The sequence below is a fragment of the Vombatus ursinus genome, unplaced genomic scaffold, assembly GCF_900497805.2.
Source record: "Vombatus ursinus unplaced genomic scaffold, bare-nosed wombat genome assembly UNPS02014775.1, whole genome shotgun sequence".
Taxonomy (NCBI): Eukaryota; Metazoa; Chordata; class Mammalia; order Diprotodontia; family Vombatidae; genus Vombatus; species Vombatus ursinus.
This window is the reverse complement of record NW_020954553.1, coordinates 14915493-14935445: the sequence shown is the minus strand read 5'-3', so window position 1 is coordinate 14935445 and position 19953 is coordinate 14915493. Positions and strand designations below refer to the sequence as shown.

Below are 19953 nucleotides of genomic sequence, written 5' to 3'. Positions count from 1 at the left end.
TTTGGTGGGATCAAGGAAATTCGAGATAATCTTCCCGTAGGTGACCTCGGGCCAATCACATCCCCATTCCGCACCGTTTCCTCTTGTGTAAAACGCACTGTGTGATTCCTAAGTGCCCTTCAAGCACTTCAACCTCTCTGCTCTGACATTCTGTTCTAAGAGCTCTGTCATCTTGGACATTCTGTGTTCCAAGGCACCTCCATCTCTGACATTCTGTGGTCTAAGGCCCCCTCCATCTCTACATTCTATATTCTAAGGCTCCCTCCCAGCTCTCACATACTAAGTTCTAAGGCCCCCTCCATCTCTGACATTCTGTGTTCTAAAGTCCCTCCCAGCTCTGACATACTAGGTTCTAAGGCCCCCTCCATCTCTGACATTCTGTGTTCTAAGGCTCCCTCCCAGCTCTGACATATTAGTTTCTAAGGCTCCTTCCATCTCTGACATTCTGTGTTCTTAGGGCTCTCCCAGCTCTGACATTCTTTGTTCTGAAAGCCCTCCCAGTTCTGAAATACTGTATTCTAAGATCCCTTCCATCTCTGACATTCTATGTTTCAAGAACCCTTTCAGCTCAGACCTTCTATGAGCTAAGATCCCTCCCACCTCTCACATTCTGTGTTCGAAGGTCCCTCCCAGAGCTGACATTCTGTGATTAAAAATAGAGATAATAATCCTTGTCCTGCCTCTCAAGGCTGTGGTGCGGAAAGCACTTTGTAAACTGTTAAATGGAAATGTTTATTTTTATTCTTTTGTCTTTGCCTGAAATACCCTGATTTTCCCTTAGTTTCTCCTCTGGGTAATTAGGGAGGGGAGTGTGTTTGGGGCCTGAGATAGCCATCCCTTTTTTTTTTTTCTTCCTTTAGCTCCCTCTTGGCTTGAACTTTCTTGACTGCACTGCTTTTGGAGGACCTGCCACCCCCACCCCAGCCCGACCCAGCAGCCTCCTGAGCCTCTAGGTAGGATACAGACCATGGAGAGGGAGCCTCAGCCAAGATCAGGTAGCCAGCCAAGAGGCAGGGATCTGTCTTTTCCCTTCCTGGTGTTAGGCAATCCCTCTCAGCCAGGGACTGAGGGAGGCTGATTTTGTTTTGGGGGCTTCAGATGCTCAGCAGTAGCTCTGATTCCAAACGCAAGGGGCGGGAAGCAGGAGACCCGGCTTTGGAAGAGCTATCCGAAGGCAGTGATTTCCCCAGGAGCTACAAAGGGCCAAGCGCTGCAGACCCAGCAGCCCCAGCTCTGTGCCCGGTTCTTATTTAGTAGTCTCCTCTCCTCCTGGGCTTTTCAGTCCTGGCAACCTTGGCTCTTCTCATCTGCAACAGGGAGAGGAAATGATGAGTCACACATTGCCTGTCTCCATGGAAGGCCCCCCCCCCCCCCCCCCCCCCCCCCCCCAAAAACCCCAATCACGTGTAACATCTTGCATCGAGGCAGCTGAGAGAGAGAGAGAGAGAGGGTTTGGAAAATTTATTTTGGGTGATAACTGCTGATTACCAAACTGAGGCAAATGAAACTTTCCAATGTTCTTGCTTTCTCTCTGGGTCTGCCTCCCGAGTGTCTCTGCCTCCTCTTTCTTCACCCCCGCCTCAGAATCCTTCCCTTCCTTCAAGCCTCTCCTACACAGAAAACCTTTCTTGATCCCCTCTTCGGGTTGTTAATGTTCACTCCCTCCTCAAATTATCATGTGTATACTTGTCTGCTTTCATGTTGTATCCTACCGGCCCACTCTCACCCCCAACCCCAGAAGAAATGCAAGCATCTCGGAGGGCAGATCCTTTCCTTCATTAGGTCTTTGCATCCCCATCACCCAAAGTAGTATCTTGCATGTAGTGAGCAATTAATACAGGCTTTCTGGCTGGGGTTGCATCGGATTTATCTCTCGTTCTCTATATCTCTCCAGGTTGCTGTCCCTCTCTGTCTTTTGATGCCTCTGTTTCTCTTGGGGACTCAGTCTCTTATTGTCTGTACCTCTGAGTCTCCCTCTTGTTATCCCCCATCATTGTCTCCCCATGTCTGTGTCTCTGCCTCTCATGGTTTTTGTCTCTCACTGCCTGGGTCTTCCTCTCAGGGTCTCTGTCTCTCAGTCTCCCTCTTGGCATCTCTGTCTCTCAGGGTCTCTGTCTCAGTGTCTCTCACTGCCTGGGTCTTCCTCTCAGAGTCTCTGTCTCTCACTGTCTGCCTATCTCAGGTCCTCCGCCCAGCTCTCACTCCCCATTGTCTCCAAGCCCCTGACTGAAGAACCTAAAATTCCTCAGTGCAGGATAATCACCTGCCCCCACTTGTAAGGGGGTGATTGCGGTCTCTTCCCGGGGCCCAGCTCACCTCTGAAGCTGCTGCTCTGGCGTTTCCATGGTATTCCATGTTTGCGGAGGGCTTCTTCGTCCTCCCTGCAGGGCTTGTAGGCAGGCCCTGGGGTCTGGCTGTCTGTCTGGCTGTCTGGCTGAGGAAAACATGATTTCTTAGGGCTTTCATCATGGAAAACTTGATGATACCAGCTGGGGCTGGGGAAGGGAGAACCCTGTGTCTGAGCAGCCTTCACTTAGAGGGCTAGTCACTCCCTCTTCCATTTGCACATGATACCGTTTCCCACAAATCTCAATTCTTACCCACTTTCGAGATAGGGAAACAAGGCCGAGGAAGAATGCATGGCAAGAAGGTATCTAGAAAAGACTACTAGAGGGGCAGCTATGTGTCACAGTGGATAGAGCACTGGCCCTGGAGTCAGGAGGACCTGAGTTCAAATCCAGCCTCAGACATGTACTAGGCTGTGTGACCCTGGGCAAGTCACTTAATCACAGTTGCCTTCAAAAAGAAAATAAGAAAAGACTGCTAGACTTGGAGTCAGAATACCTGGGCTCAGGTCCTGTCTCTGCAAGTCACTTCCCCTTCATCTGTAAAACTAAAGCAAACACAGGTGCTCTAGCTTCAAATCCAATACTCTTTCCACCACTCAGGTTCCACATCCTCCAAGAGGCCTTTAGAGTCTGCCATTAGAGTTCTCTCCTTCTTTAAAAACATTTTACATATGATTCATGTATACCTGTACATGTTGTATCTCCTCAGTGGAATGGAACCTTCTGAGGCAGTCAGGTAGACAGTGAAATGAAAAGAAAGCCTGGCCTAGAGTCAAGAAGATGGGAGTTCAAATCCTGCCACAGACACTTACTAGTTGTATGACCCTGGGCAAGTCACTTAACCGATATCTGCCTCAGTTCCCTCAACTGTAACATGGAGATAATGATAGCACTTACCACCCAGCATTGTTGTAAGGATAAAATGAGATATTTTAAAAGTGCTTTGCAAACCCTAAGGCACTATGTAAAAGCGATTATTATTAAGAGCAGGGACTGTTTGTTGCCTTTTTGCCTTTGTACCCCCCAGGGCTTGGCAAAATGTTTCATGCTTAGTAGCACTTAATGTGAAAGGAAGCCTGGTATAGTAGTAGAAAACCTGTTTCAGAGTCAGGAGCACCTGGAGGCCAGAACCCCCTTATGACACACACCAGCTGTGAGACTCTGAGCAAGCCACCAAACCCCTTAGGACCACCAGGAATTCTCTAAGACTGAAAACAGCAGAACAGTTGCTGGGCTGCATTAAGAGAAGGATATCTTCACTGGGAGCTCCCTATACCCATGAAATCCCAGGCCTGAAAAACCACAGAAGTTGAATTGAATCGTCATTCCTTCCATTGGAGGAAAGTATTTCGATAAACATTAACAATGCTACAGAAATGTAAATTGTTATCATAGGGACTAAGTAGAAATGTAACCCAGGAATCTGGGTACTAAGTCTCCCCATCTCAGGTTTGAAAATGTGGGCAATCCACCCCCCTCCACCCCATCTCCATCCCCAGCTTTCCTGCCTCAGACTCAAAACTCAGATGGAACACTGTTCCCTTAAATGGGGCTAAAAAGGAGGCCCAGAGTGTTGTGTGCAAGCAGCTCTTTCCTGAGTCTTTTCTTTTCTGTCCAATCCTCAAAGCTTTTGTCCAGGGATTCACTCTCCGAACCACAGGTGGGGGATAAAGTTGTGAAATCTAGTCAGAATTCTGCCTTGGGAAAGCTTCCAGGAGAACCCTTTGGATAAGGATTCTACCTGGGCCTGGAGGCTTCCTGTACAGCCTTTTTCTCCAGATAATTGGGAAGTGGATCACATATAGATAGATGATATAAATGATAGATGGAAAAGCATCAGTAGGCACAGCTTTCAGAAACTCGTTTCTCAGAGTTGCTTCAGTCTCCTATTGGGGTGGTCAGCTTCAGAAGACACTGAGAGACAGGAAGCTCCCTCTTGGTGAAGAGGTGCAAAGGATGCCTACCCTTCCTCCGGGTAGCTGAATATGATCAAGGTCCCCAACGCCACAGCACACAATGCATTGGGGAGACAGCTGCCCATACATACCCTCACAAATAACAGCTACAAATTTCTGAGCTGGTGATCCAGTCTGAGGGTCAACCCTTCCTGACATAAGTGGTGTCAACAGGACATGTTGGGCATGGGCATGGGCCTACACCCCGGAGAGTAACCTGGGGCTTTATTAGCACTTCCCCAGGGCTGGGTGGAGGAAGCTTGGACCCTCTGCCAATTCTGCATGGTGAGCTCAGGCGACATTCCCTATCTGTGACCCATTTTTGTGGTCCTTGCTAAGGGAAGGAAAGGAAAAGAGAAGGGGTATGGGGAAAGAGAGGAGAGAAGAGAAGGGTAGAGAGGAGAGGGCAGAGGGAAGGGAGGGAGAAGAGGAGGAAGAGAAGAGGCAAACTGGCAATTCTGCAGCTTATACAGGGATGGGAGGGAGGCTCCAAGTAATAACTTAAGGGATGATCTGTGGATTTCATTTATCTGTACACAGATACCCAAGACTTGGCTGCGTTCCCATCTCCCAAACTCCTGGACAGTTTCAAGCTGCCCAGACTCCACAGCAGCTTAAGCAAAGCTAGTAAGTTCTGGAGAGGGCCGCCAGCTGTAAACCCCTGTGTTAACTGAACCCAGGCCATCCCAGGAAACTCCTCCTTTCTGGAATACAATGCCATTGTCCCTTATCAGAGACTCAGAACGGCAGGTCTAGACGGGCCCTTAGTGCATATGATGTCAAAGCTAGAAAAGATCTTATGACTAGAATATGGAATGGCAGAGCTAGAAGGGAACTAAGAAACCTTTCATGCTGGGAAAACTGAGGACCAGAAAGAGAAAATGACTTTCTCAAGATCACATAAGGAATTAAGTCGGAGAACAGGGGTTGGAGACCCTTGTTGTCCTGAATTCCATCTCAGGACTCAGAAAGAAAAAAGATCACATCAGCAATGGTTCTGGGACTTTTCCAGTCTCAATTTCCATTTGTCATCCTCTCTCCCGCCTTAAGCTTATAGGTTAGAAACCATCTCTGAGCCAGAACAATTTCGGCTTTTCTTAGTGCTTTGAGGCCTGCTCACTGAACTGATTTGCCTTGTAATATTCCCTGGGTACCCTCCAGGGCTGGTGAGACAAGAGGGACCAAATGACCACAAAAGGATTCCCTATTATAACATACCTCACAGGGGTCAGACTCAAAGCAGCAGCCGGTATAGCCAGCCAAACTCCCAAGAGCCATAGAACCAGATTAAAATGTAATTGAGAAATGTTAAACAAAATAAATAAACAATATAGATAATGTCATTTGTGGTTTTTAGGTCAATATGCCCCAAAGAAATCTATTTCTATTTGAGTTTGACCCTGCCAACATACTCTATAAATGGTCATCTAGCCTCTACTTGAGGACCTCTGAGAAAGGAGAACTCACCACCTCCTGAGAGGCAGCGCATTCCACTTTGAGACAGCAATAATTGTTGAAAAAAATTTTCTTGACATTGAGACTAAATTTCCCTCTTCATAATTTCCACCCATTGCTCTTCATTCTGTGGCCAAACAGAACAAATCAAATCCCTCCACCATGTGATAGACATTTCAAATAGTTGAGTCTTTTCCAACCTAAATATCCAGTTTTTCCAGCCAATCCTCATAGGATATGGACCCAAGGACCTTCTCTGGTCGTTTTCCAGTTTATCAATATCCTTTTGTTTTTAATCAATGTCCTTCTCAAACCATGAATACAACATTTCATATGAGATCTTACAAGAGGATAGTGCAGTGAATTTCTCACCTCCCAATTCCTAGAAGCTGTCACTATCAACAAAGCCCAACATTGCATTAGATTTTATGACCATTAGACTCTGAGTTCCTTGAGAACAGGGACTGTCTTTTACCTTTCTTTATATGCCCAGGGCTTAGGAGAGTGCCTACAGTAGATGCTTAATAAATGCTTATTGCCTGACTGACACATTGCTTACTCGTATCGATCGTGGAGTCCACTAAATGCCACAACTTTTTTTTCAGACTAATTTCTGTCTATCCATGCTTCCCCCATCTTATGTTTGGGTAGTTGGCTTTACATTATCAGTCATTGCATTTATCACAAATTGATTTCGTCTTATTAAATTCAACCCAATGTTCCAGCCCATTGATATCCTTTCGGATCTCTTCTCTGTCTTCCACTGTTAGCTCTCCCTCCCAGCTTAGTGTCATCTGCAAACTTGATGAACAGAAGATCTTTCCCTATATCCAAGATTAAAATGGTAAACAGGACAAGCCAAACCCACATTCCTGAGGCACTCCATTGGAGATCTCTTGCCACACTAACGTTGAACCATTAACAATGACCCCCTGAGCCTGGCCATCCAACCAGTTCTGAATCCCTCTCATTGTATTATTGCCTAATCCATGCCTCTCTATGTTCTCCACAAGAATGAAATACTTTACCAAAAGCTTTGCTAAAATCTATGTAAATTAAATCCATAGTTTAGTAAATCTGTCTAGTCTAGTAAACCTATCAAACAAAGATTTAAAGTTGGTTTTTTGATGATTTGTTCTTGATGAGCCATGCTGGCTCTTGGTAATCTCTGTTTCCCTTTCTAGATGTTGACAACCATCCCTTTAATGATCCATTCTAGGATTTTCCCAGGAATCAAAGTCAAGTCCATTGACCTATAGTTTGCAAATTCTGTTCTTTTTTTTTTCTTTCTTTCTTTTTTTAAGAATCAGGTCAATAGTTGCCCTTCTTTAATCTTATGGTACCTCTTCCATTTTCCAAGATCTTTAGCCAAACCTTCCCTTCTTCCTATTACCATTAAGGGTACTACCACCCTCCCATTCTCCCAAGATTGGTGTCATCATTGTCTCCTCACTCACATTCATCTCAAGTATCCAATCTGATGTTAAATCTTGTCATTTTTACCTTCAGGTGTTACAGTGGATAGAGTGTTAAGCCTGAAGTTAAAAAAGATCTGAGTTCAGATGTGGCCTCCTGAGCAAGTCACTTAACCTCTGCCTCAGTTTCCACATTTGTAAAATGGGAATAGTAATAGTACCTACCTCCCAAGGTTGTTGTGAGGATTAAAAGAGATAATAATTATACAATGTTTAGCATAGTGCCTGGCACATAGAAAGTACTACATAAATGTTAGCTATTATTATTGTTACTGTCATTATTATCTCTCATCTAAGTCTCTTCTCCACTTACAGAGCCTCCACCCTAATATAGACCTTCATCATCTCTTGGCACATGTATTGCAATAGCCTTCCAATTGTTCTTCCTACCTCAAGACTCTCCCCACTCCAATCAATCCTCCACTCAGCTGCCAGAGTGAACTTACCTAAAATACAGGTCATGTCCCACCCCACCCCCAACTCAATAAACTCCAATCACTCCCTATTACCTCCAGGATCAAATATAAAATTCTTAGTTTAGCATTTAAAGCCTTCTACAACCTGGCCCCCTCCTACATTTCCAGATTTCTTACCTTTACTGCTCTCTACCCACTCAACAATCTAGCTACACTGACCTACTACTCCTCACAAAGGACACTCCATCTCCTGACTCCATGCATTTCCCCAGCTGCCCCTCATGCCCTTCATCCCTTCTCTTGGCCTCCAAGCTTCCTTCAGGATTCAGCGCAAATTCCACCTTCGGCAGTAAATCTTTACACCCTTCCTTCTCTCTAGTCCCTTTCCTTCGACATTACCATCCATTTACACTGCTCATATTTAGCTTGTACATAGTTATTTGCATGTTGTCTCCTCCAGTAGAATCTGAGCTCTTTGAGGAAAGAAACTCTATTTTTGCCTTTCTTTGTTTTCCTAGCACTGCTTAGTTGGTTCCTGATTCTTACTAAGGGCTTAATAAATGCTTGTTGACTGACTGACTAATGGTGACTCATCAATCACAGCTCCCAGTTCTTTCATGATCTAGGCCAGATGACTTGAATTCATCAGGGCAGCTAGGTGCTCTCCTACTATCTCATTACTTATCTTGGCCCTAAACTCCCTATTAGTCATTTTTGTTTTGTCATTTCCAATTTAAAGGTTAGTTTCCTTTGTAGAGAAGACAAAAACATAAGAATTGAGAAACTCTGTCTTCTCTCCTTTGTCAATTTTTGTCATTCGATCTGCCCCAAGCAAGGGGCTCTCTTTGATCTTCCTTTTCCTTCCAATATAGCTTTGAAAAAAAAACACCTTTTGTTGTCCTTAACTTCCACCATCAGCCTCAGCTTATTCTGAGTTTTAGAACAGGCTTCCTATTGTTCTTCCTTCCTCAAGACTCTCCTCACTCCAATCCATCCTCCATTCAGCTGCCAAAGTGAATTTTCCTAAAGTGCAGGTCTGACCATGGTACTCCCAACTCAAGAAACTCAATAAAGTCTCCCTACTGCTTCCAGGATCAAATATAAACCTCTCACATTATTTTTATAGGACCGTGCTATGCTGTCATATTCACCTCCTTTTTATCTAGCCTTTATTTTCTGTAGATTTCTTTTTAAAATCTCAATTAGTTAGTGAGTTCCCTGTGCATCAACATCTGTCTTTAGACAAATTCCATTTTTTTCCCTTTTCATTGAAATAGTTTCCTTTATGTCTTCATCATTTCATTCTTCCGCCTCTTCCATCCTTCCTGAGTTGATTTTCCCTGCTCTGTAAGGCTCTGCCTGTCTTTCCTCTGAACCTTTTAAAATCTACTTTCCCAAAGCCTAGGATGCTTTCTAGACTATTCTCAGATTTCCTCCCCTCAATTACAAATCCTAGGAAGGAGTGATCACTGTCTCCCAGAACTCCCATCATTCCCATCTCAGCAACCAGTTCTTTCTTATTAATGAGAATCAGATTCAGAACACAATCTCCCTTTATTGGTTCTTGTACTTTTTTTTCTTTTTAGGCACTTGGGGTTAAGTGACTTGCCCAGGGTCACACAGCTAGTAAGTGTCAAGTGTTTGGTCTGAGGCTGGATTTGAACTCAGGTCCTCCTGACTTCAGGGCCAGTGCTCTATCCAATGCACCACCTAGCTGCCCCTTGGTTCTTGTACTTTTTGAAGGAGGAAATTATCATTATGACAATTCAAAAGTTATCATATGCTCTGCTTTTGGCAGAGACAGCTTGGACAATTGAAGCTCCCCATCTCAACTATATGATACCTCTGCTGGATTTTCATCTATTTCCCAAATTTCTTATCTATTTCTTCTTTCTATCCAAGTGATCTGTAGCATTCTCTGATGACAAAAATCCCCTTCTCTTTCAAAAATCCCTTTTTACTTTCACCCAAATACTCTCCATCTCATCTCTTCCCTCTGGTTCTTGGATTTCCTCACGAGTATACCTACTTAATAGACAATGCTACTCTACACCCCATTCCCTTTTACCTATCCTGTTTCTTCTGTAAAAGCATACCTAACCAGAGCCATCATCCAGTCATAGATTTCAACCCACCAAGTCACAGTAATTCCTATGAACTCACATTTGCCCTTTTGTGTTAGGACTTCAAGTACATCTTGTTTGTTACCTTAACTTTGGACCTTTGTGTATAGACACTTGAGGCCATGGGTTTTAATGCTGGTTAATTTTTTGGATTTTGTCTTCTATGAATGTCTAGGTGTCTCCATTGTTATTCCTTTTCTTTTCTTTGCGGGGTGGGTTCTTCTATATCCATAATATTTAGTTCCATAACAGCATGCTTGCCTGCGTTCTGGATTATGATGATGTGAAGCAGGTTTATGTGTTTGCTTCCATGCTTTTTTTTTTAAACAGAATTTTTTTTTTTTTTTGGTGAGGCAATTGGGGTTAACTGACTTGCCCAGAGTCACACAGCTAATGAGTGTTATATGTTTCTGAGGCCAGATTTGAACTCAGGTCCTCTTGACTACAGGGCCAGTGCTCCCATGCATTTTTTTTAGCATAATGTCTTCAGTGATGTTGTCAGACATCTCTAATGAAGACAAAAAAAGGTATCAAGGTCAGCTACAGCACTGATGGTAAATTTTTGAACTTGAAAAAGCTAAAAGCCAAGACAAAAGTGGAGGGAGAGTTGTTACATGACTTTTTGTTTACTGATTTTTTTTTTTTGTGCAAACAATGCAGCCTCTGAAGCTGAGATGCAACAAAGTGCAGATGGATTCTCTGCTGCTTGTGCTAATTTTGCCTGACAACACCAGAAAAATAAAGGTTCTCCACCAGTCAGCATCACACCATCAGTGATAGCAAATAGAGAAATTATGAATGCTGTGGATAAGTTCACTTACCTTGGCAGAAAACTTTCCAGGGACGTACACACAAATGATGAGATTTATACACACATTTCCAGAGCTAGCTTAGTGTTTGGGAGGCTCTAAAGGAAAGTGTGAGAGAGAAGTGTTAGACTGCTTACCAAACTGAAGGTCTACACAGCCATTGTGCTGACTTCATTATTGTATGCTGTGAAATCTGGACAGTCTACTAGTGCCATGCCAGGAAACTAAACTGCTTCCATTTGAATTGTCTTAGTAAGATTCTGAAGATCACCTGGTGAGATAAGGTACTGGACACTGAGGTCCTTTCTTGAGCTAAACTGCCAAGCATTCAAACTTTACTGCAGAGAGCACATTTCTGATGGGCTGGCCATGTTGTTGGAATGTCAAATGTATGTTTGCCTAAAACACTATTTTATGGAGAACTCACACAAGGTAAGTGCTCACATGGTGGTCAGAAAAAGTGATACAAGGATACTCTCAAGGTATCTCTGAAGAACTTTGGAATGGATTGAGACATGGGAGGTACTGGCACAGGACCACCCAGCATGGCATGCCCTCATCAAAGAAAGCTCTGTGCTCTATGAGCAAAGCAGAATTTCAGTAGTTCAAAAGAAACAAGAGATGTGCAAATTTAGAGACATCTCTATTCCAAATGTTCATGTGAATTTTTTGTGCCTCACCTGTGGTAGAACCTTCTGAGCTCATATTAGTCTGATCAACTACAGTCAGACACAGTATATTAACCCCAACATAGTGATGTCATTTTGATCCTCTTTGTTTACAAAGTACAACAACCACCATCTATTATATTTAATTTGGGTGATATACATAGGCAGTCTTCTCTTTATTCCATCCCTTTCAGTGTCAAGCCTTTTTCATTAGACCTTTAAGACACCTGGCAAACCAACCTTTTGTTAGGTGTGGTCAGAAGTCTGCCAACACTATATTGTATGCCAAAATCCAAATCCCATTTTTAGACACCTCGGCCAGTTCTTCAATTCCCAGTTTAATTTTACTCTTCTGTATCCTTTGCCTTCAATGGGCAACAGTGAGTAAAACCCAGCTTCTGTCCTTATGGTCTTCAGTTTCCTGTCTCACAGTTCACAATTAATAACACTGCCTTTTAGGTTCTTTCTGAAAGTCCATTTGCACCCATGGGAACCATCGGGAGTAAACAGTTTTCATCCTTTTTTGGTAAGTCTCAGGAGATTCTTTGTTATAAAACTGCTCTCTCCAAAGTTACTAATGACCTCTTAGTTGCCAAATCCAATGGCTTTTCCTCAATCTTCAGCCTCCTTGGTCTCTCTGCAGTCTTTGACACTGTTGATCACTCTCCCCTCCTTGATACTCTCTTCTCTCTAGGTTTTCAGGATATCACTCTCGCCTGGTTCTCCTCCTTCCTATCTGGTCACTCCTGCTCTGTCTCCTTTGCTGGGTCCTCATCAAGATCACACCCTCTAACTGTAGTTGTTCCTCAGGATTCTGTCCTGGGCCCTGTTCTCTTCTCCCTCTAATACTTCTTCACTTATTGATCTCATCAACTCCCATGGATTTCATTACCATCTCTATGTTGATGATTCTCAAATCTACCTTTCCTGCCCCATTCTTTCTGCTGACCTCCATTCTCACACCTCCAATTGCCTTTCAGACATCCCAAACTGGATGTCCAGTAGACCTCTGAAACTCAATATGTCTAAAACCAAACTCATTATATTTCTCCCTAAGTCCTCCCTACCTCCTACCTTCTCTGTTACTGGAGAGGCAATACCATCTTCCCAGTCCCTCAGGTTTACAAACTAGATTCCTCACCTTGCATCCTGGATTCCTCACTATCTGTCATTCCCCCATACTCAATCTGTTGCCAAGGCCTGTTGACTTCACCTTTGCAACATCTCTGTAATATCTCTCTTCTTGACACTACCACCTCCCTAGTACAGACCCTCATCACCTCACAGCTGAACAATCATAATAGCCCCCCTGACTCAAGTCTCTCCCCACTCCAATCCATCCTCCATTCAACCACTAAAGTGGTTCTCCTAAAACACAGGCCTGATCATCTCTCTCTCTCTCTCTCTCTCTCTCTCTCTCTCTCTCTCTTACACACACACACACACACACACACACTTAGTAAACTCTGGTGGTTTCCTATTGCCTTCTGGAGCAAATACAATATGCTCTGTTTTGCATTCAAAGCCCTTCATAACCTAGCCCCCTCCTACTTTTCCAGTCTTCTTTCATCTTTCTGCCGAAAACGTACTCTTTAATGCCATGACAATGGTCTCCTTCTTGTTCCACAAACAAGACATTCAAACTCTCAGTTCTGGACATTTTCTCTGGTCATCTCCTCCACGCCTAGAACACTCTCCCTCCTCTACTCTCACTACTGACCTCCCTGGCTTCCTTTAAGTCCCAACTAAAATTCCACCTTCTACAGGAAGCCTTTCCAACCTCTCAATTCCAGTGTCTTCTCTCTGTTAATTATTTTCTATTGACCTTGTGTATAGTTTTTATATATTTGTTTGCATGTTGTCTCCCCCAGTAAATTATAAGCTCCTTGAGAATAGGGACTATGGGGGCAGCTAGGTGTCTCAGTATATAGAGCACCAGCCCTAAAGTCAGGAGGACCTGAGTTCAAATCTGGCCTCAGACCAAACACTTGACACTTACTAGCTGTGTGACCCTGGGCAAGTCACTTAACCCCAATTGACTAAAAAAAAAAAAGAGAGAGAGAATAGGGACTATCTCTTTTGCTTCTTTTTGTATCCCCAGAGCTTAGCACAGTACCTGGTACTTAGTGAACACTCAATAAATGTTTATTGATTGACTGATTGATTATGTCTTGGATTCAAGAACCAAAAAGACAAGAGACCACTCAATTGTTGTTTTTAGGTCAACAAATAGCTGCCTTGGTACTGAGAAGACTATGGTTGATCCTGTATTATTTTCTTATTAATCCTATTTACAATTCATTGATTTTGTCCTGTAATTACTTAAGTCCTCGTTATTTGTTGCGTTCAGTTGGCCTGTAATGGGTTAAATTTTTAAATCTAGCTTTCTTGCCTCAAGGAATTTTGCTAACCTTGGAAATGTGTGAACAGAAAGGGAGTTGGGCTTGATATTTCACACTACCATGCTATCCTTCAAGGATGTCTGATTTGCTGTCCAAAAGTCTGGGCCACGATCTCACACTGTCACTCAAACAAAGAGCACTTCTTAGTCTCATGAGATAAAAAGGGGGGGTCATTGCTAGCCCCATTATCAAACTTCCAACCAATCATGTTTTCTTCACCTTAGCTGTGTAACCAATCATGTTGCCCTTGATTCCATGATGTCATCCACCTTCTTCTGTTCTTTGTTCTGTACTCCCCAAACTCTATAAAAGGGGAACTGTCTTCTTGCTCAGGGTCTTTGGCATTAATGAAGGTGAGCCATTGACCCATTTATTGATAGGTAGCATACCCCTGCTAAGAAATGTTATCTTTCTTGGAGATCTACCTCAGCTTGCCGTTTTGTTAAAATCTCAATCACGACAGTTCCCCCTGAGCAGGGAATCACCAACCATTCTTCTCCTCTTCTTCCTCTGCCCCTGCCTGAATGATCTCATTCCTGACAGTTTCTGTAGTACTACCTTATTATTGCTGGGAAGAAAAGTAGTCTCTCTCCTCAGAGCATCCAGCTCCATCCTCTTCAAGTTGCACCTTCAGTCTCTTTTAAGCTCTAATTGCATATGTCCTATTCCTTCTCTTTCTCCTCTGTGTAACACTCTTCCATTCTCTATCCCCCTCCTCCACCTCAAACCCTTTTTTCTCCATTGAAGCTTTCCTTTTGTTTCCTTTAGAGGCCCCTTCATTCTTCCTAACAACATGGAGTACAGAGAGATGTTCTTGTCTCTTCACCCTTTTTCCTTCGGGAGGGAGATCAGCCCACACTTAGAACACAGATAATAGTCACTTAACTGTGGCAGAAATACAAAAGTGGTAAACTTGATGCTAGTCACTGCACAGTTTCTGCTACCATCCATAATGGTTGAGGTTTTAGCCTTGTTCCTTGAAACTACTTGTGGGTGCTTATGCCCCAACCCTAAGTACCTCAGTGAAATTTTTTATATCCAATTATTAATTTTTAAAAGTAAAACTTTTATGTCCAATTATTAATTTTAAAAGTAAAACTTTTAACATCCAATTATTAATTTTTAAAAGCTAAAACTCTTTAACAACCAACTTGTTCCAACCCTTAATCCAATCTATCAATTTACTTAACTCTCTATTTGTTCCATGTACCTTTTCTTACTTACCTTACCTTGTCTCTCCAACTACTTTCTCCTTAACCCTGAATCTACCTCTTCGGGTTCTAACCCCTACCCTCTAATTCTCTGTTATACTCTTTAATCCTTGTATATTTTCTTTAATTGTCCTTGATCTTACTTTTCTTAGACTCTGGACCATAATTTGCATCTAGAGATTCTCCTCCTTCAAATTTCCCCTCAACTTTGACAATTTTCTCCTCCCCAAATTTAATTTCTGACCTACTTCACTAAATGAGACTCTTCCTAGATATCTACGTGATTTTTTTTATGTACATGAATCTTCATGATTTTCTTATGTGGCTCAAGTCCTCTTTTCTCCTGTTTCTTTCTGGCCTCCCGCAAGCCAGAATTACATCTGCTTGGGGGGTTTTCCCCCATGCTTCTACTTCTATTGGTATATCTACTTATAGCTGTCCTCTCCACTCACAATTTAGAATTCATTGCTTTTAACCTTCAGTAGGCTTCAAAAACAGTTATCCAAGCTTGGTAGAATTATTTGGATAAAGGAGAATCACTGTTTTGTAAGTGCAGCCAACAATGCACATCATAAATTTGGATCTACATATCTTTATCTCTATACATAAAGATATACATCTTTATATCTATGTGTGTATATATGCACATATATAATAGATAGGTAGATGGATAGATAGATAGATCTTTATGAGTTTTTTTTTTCAGATAAGACAGCCATTAAACCCAAATGTCTAAATAAACTGACTATTGAATGATAATGTGTTAAACCAAGGGAGGCGGGGTGGGATGGAGGCTATGCTCTTCTATCATTACAGTGCAGGGATTTTAAGATATATGACATTAATTTTCACTACTTGGAAACCTATTTTGTTTTGGCTTTCCAATTCTTGTCTAGCGCCTACTTCCCAGGCTTGTTGTGAGGATCAAATAAGATAATAATTATAAAGAACTTAGCACAGTACCTAGGACATAGTAGGTAAATGTTAGTTGCTGTTATTAATATTGTGATAATTATTATTATTGTGCATAGACCAGGGTTCCAAAGAACTGTGACCTGGATAGGGTTTAACTATCATTTCTATGCAGATGACTCCTAGACCTACATATCAAGGCTAAGTCTCTCACCTGAACCCTAGTCTCGAATTATCAGTTGCTGTTGGATATTTGAAACTGGATGTCCCAGGGATATCTTAAACACATCTTCAAAAATGAACTCATTATTTTTCCTCCTAAACTCTTTCCTCTTTCAAACTTCTCAATTCTTGTCAAAGACATCACTATCTATAAATCCTCAAGCTCCCTCACACCACAAGTCCAATCAGTTGCCCAAACTTGCCCAAACTTTATAACTCCTCTCTCAAAGACCCCTTTTCTCCACCTTAGTTCAGGCCCTCATTACCTCTTCCTAGATCACTGCAACAGCCTCCTTCCTCATTGGTCGGTGCCTGGGTCTCTCCCCTTCTAGTCCATCCACCACACAGCTGCCAAGGAAATTTTCCTTAAGCTGTAACCTGACCGTGAAAGTCCCCTACTCAACCAACTCCAATGACTTCTTATTGCCTCTAGAATAAAACATAAACTCCTTTGTTTAGCTCTTAAAGCCCTTTATAATCTTGTCCCAACCTATATCTTCAGCTTTATTAAACACTACACCCTCTCCCATACTTTGCAAGGCAGTGAATATCTCTCTCTGTCTGTCTCTCTCTGCCACTGTCTCTCTCCTCTCTCTCTCTCTGTCTCTGTCTCTCTCCTCTCTCTCTCTGTCTCTCTCTCTGTCTCTGTCTCTCTCTTCTCTCTGTCTCTGTGTCTCTCTCTTCTCTTTCTCTCTGTCTCTGTCTCTCTCTGTCTCTCTCTCTGTCTCTGTCTCTCTCTTCTCTCTGTCTGTGTCTCTCTCTTCTCTCTCTCTCTGTCTCTGTCTCTCTCTGTCTCTCTCTCTCTGTCTCTGTCTCTGTGTCTCTCCTCTCTCTCTGTCTCTCTGTCTGTCTCTGTCTCTCCTTTCTCTGTCTCTGTCTCTCTGTCTCTCTCTATCTCTGTCTCTCTCTCTCTTCTCTCTCTCCCTCTTCCCCCCTCCCTCCCTCCTTCACAATACTCTATCTCCCATTTCCATGCCTTCACACCGGCCATCCCCCATGCCTGGAATGCACTTCTTCCCTTACCTCTGTCCTCCTCTAAGATGCAACTCAGACCCCATATTGCAGACTCCTGATTCCCCCAAGTGCTGGTGCCTTTCCTCCCAAACTATCTTGTATTTAATGATTTTGTAGTTAAATGTATAATATTATAAATTGTAAATCAATATTATTATAGTATAATAATATAATATGTAATATATTTATTAACTTAGTATTCATACTGCATATATTTTTGTGTTTTCATTGTCTGCTCCCTTAGGACATAAGCTCATTGCAAGTAGGGATCTTTTCACTCTTTGTACTGTGTCTCCAGTGCTTAGCACAGTGCCTGGCACATAGGTGCTTAATAAATGCTTACTGACTGATTGATTGATAGGTATCCTTTCTTCCTTCCATCCTCCTCCACCCAAGGTTTTATCACTGGGCAAAGTCATTCCACCTGTCACAGATTGACTTTCCAACAGTCAGACCACTCCAGAAATGGAAGAGGCTACTGATGATGATAATAATGATAATGGCATTCATTTCCACAGCCCTTTAAAACTTCCAAGGTAAGCCTACCAAAACAATAGGTTGTGTTAGTATTATCATCACCATTTGAAAGATGACAGAACAGACACTCAGAGAGATAAGGTAATTTCCCCAAAGTCACACAGCTAGTAAGGAATTACTGACCTTCCCGTCCTTGGAGGTCTTCCAGCAAAGACTGACTATCATAGAGAGAATTCGGGTACCATTAGAGTTTGGCCTTGATAACTGTCTCAAGGAAAGCTCTTTGTATGTTCTATAATGCTATGGAAATATGAGTTAATATAATGGTTGACTTTTAATATCCCTCCCAACTCTGAGATTCTATGAAGCCAAGACGCTCAGACCCCTGGATTACAGCAACCTTAATCACTTACAGCCTCCCACTCCCCAAAGGAAAGCATGTGAACCAACTTCGGTAACATTCCATTCCAGTTTGAGGGTTGGGGGAGATATACAAACAGTCTTTTTTTTCCCCACATTCCACATATGGCCTAGAGCTGGTGCAGGGCCTGGAGGAGGAGAAGGAGGGGAAGTGGTTACCGTTGCCAAGTGGGCGTTAGTGCCAACCTCACACATTTACCGCTTGCCCGCCTGTTGCCACCTGCTGTGCAGAGCACCCTCAGCTCCCCTGATGCTTGGAAAGCCATGGCTCAGACCCAGGAAACAGCAACAGGAGGGGCAGAGAACAGGGCTTTAGAGTCAGGGCAATGCCACACGGGCAGTAACTACCTTTGAGGGCTCAACCGTTTCCTCCCCCACTTACCAGATTCAACTGAGCTCTGCTTTCCACTTAGTAAAATATGGTGACGACAGTAGTTCCCAATTATATAATGCATTAAGGTTTACAAGGCATCTTCCCCATAACAACTCTGTAAGGTAGATAATAGGAAAATTAGTAATCCTCTTTTCTCAGAAAAGGAAACTATTTCAAAAGAAGGAAGTTCTATGCCCAGGGTCGCTCAGCTTAGTAGGCATCATCACTAGAACTCAACTTTTTGCTCCTAAGGCCAGTGTTCTTACCATACTGCCTTGTATTTAAAGTTTTTGGTTGGCTATCTGACATAAAATCCATCTTTTTTAGCACCAATAGATTTCCAGTGATGTGACTCAAACCCCCACAATCTGCAAAAAAAAATTAAAAAATAAAAATGGTGGGTGGCCAGAAAGACAAATGAGAGATGCATGCCTGAATGAATGAAAAGCGCTTATTAATCACTTACTATATGCCAAGCACTGTGCTCAGTACTAGGGATAAAAATTTAAAAAAAAAGAAGGAAGTCTCAGCTCTTAAGCAGCTCACACTCTAATTAGGGGCTAGAACCTGTGCAAGAAAGGTCAGATGCAAAACAGATAGAAAGACCCAGAAGTCCTCAGGGTGCAGGGGTGGGGTGGGTAGCAAGGCCCAGATGCCCTTAGGTTATATCAGTAGGTCGATAACAGTGCCAGAAGGCTGCAGAATGTAGAGAAAGGGCAGTGGTGTGCTAGTAAAGTTTAACAACCAGCTCTCCAAAAAAAAGACCCAGTTTTACATTTAATCAGCATTACATACATTTTCTCCCTCACTTTCTTAAGTCTAAACAATCAACAAAACAATAAACCAAGCCCTGATTTGTAGCATTTGCCAATTTCTGAAGGGTAATAGCTCACATTGAAAATTTGACATAAATATCCTATGAGCAGTCAAGCAATGTAGATAAAGGGTGAAACCAAGGGAAGAGTGCACCCCCAGTGGTAGTAAATCTTCTGCCACATCTGGATAGCTTCTGAAAGGGCTAAGTAAACTTCAGGCTTACCAATAATGATTTATGCATCTATCTATGTGTGTATGTATATGTACGTGTGTGTGTGTGTGTTATTTATGTATATGCTTTTATGTATATACTATATACTCTGTTTTATATATTATATATATATAGAGAGAGAGAGAGAGAGAGAGAGAGAGAGAGAGAGAGGGCAGCTAGGTGGCAAGGGGAATAGAGTGTTGGGCCTGGAGTCAGGAACAACTGAGTTCAAATCCGGTCTTAGATACTTCTGAGCTGTGTGACCCTGGGCAAGTCACTCAACCCTCAGTTCCTCATCTATAAAGATCTAGAGAAGGAAATTGCAAAATTTTATATATATATGTGTGTGTGTGTATGTATATGTATATATATATACATACATACACACTCTATCCACTGTGCCACCTAGCTGCCCTGTGAAATATATATGCATAAATTATACGTAAGTATATAAATGTAAATAAGCATATACACATACACATAATCCTAGATCTGTGATTTATCAGTGTAAGGCTCTTCCAGAACGTAAACTCCCTACACTGATGCCCACTAGCAAGTTATCTGTAACAGTCAAAAAATTGTCTAGGGCCCTGTGAAATTAAGTCCCATAGTTACACAGCTAATATGTGTCAGAGCCAGGATTGGA

The 19953-nt window shown here is 42.6% G+C and overlaps 1 long non-coding RNA gene across 1 annotated transcript; it reads right to left on the bottom strand.

Annotated features, from left to right (window-relative positions):
• Positions 1-823: 823 nt before the first annotated feature.
• On the bottom strand, positions 824-18690 carry LOC114044954. Its single transcript, XR_003569316.1, has 5 exons — positions 18547-18690; positions 18290-18395; positions 10594-10679; positions 2317-2434; positions 824-1307 (listed from the first exon to the last, which is right to left on the bottom strand). It is a non-coding gene; the product is annotated as an uncharacterized LOC114044954 (long non-coding RNA).
• Positions 18691-19953: the final 1263 nt, after the last annotated feature.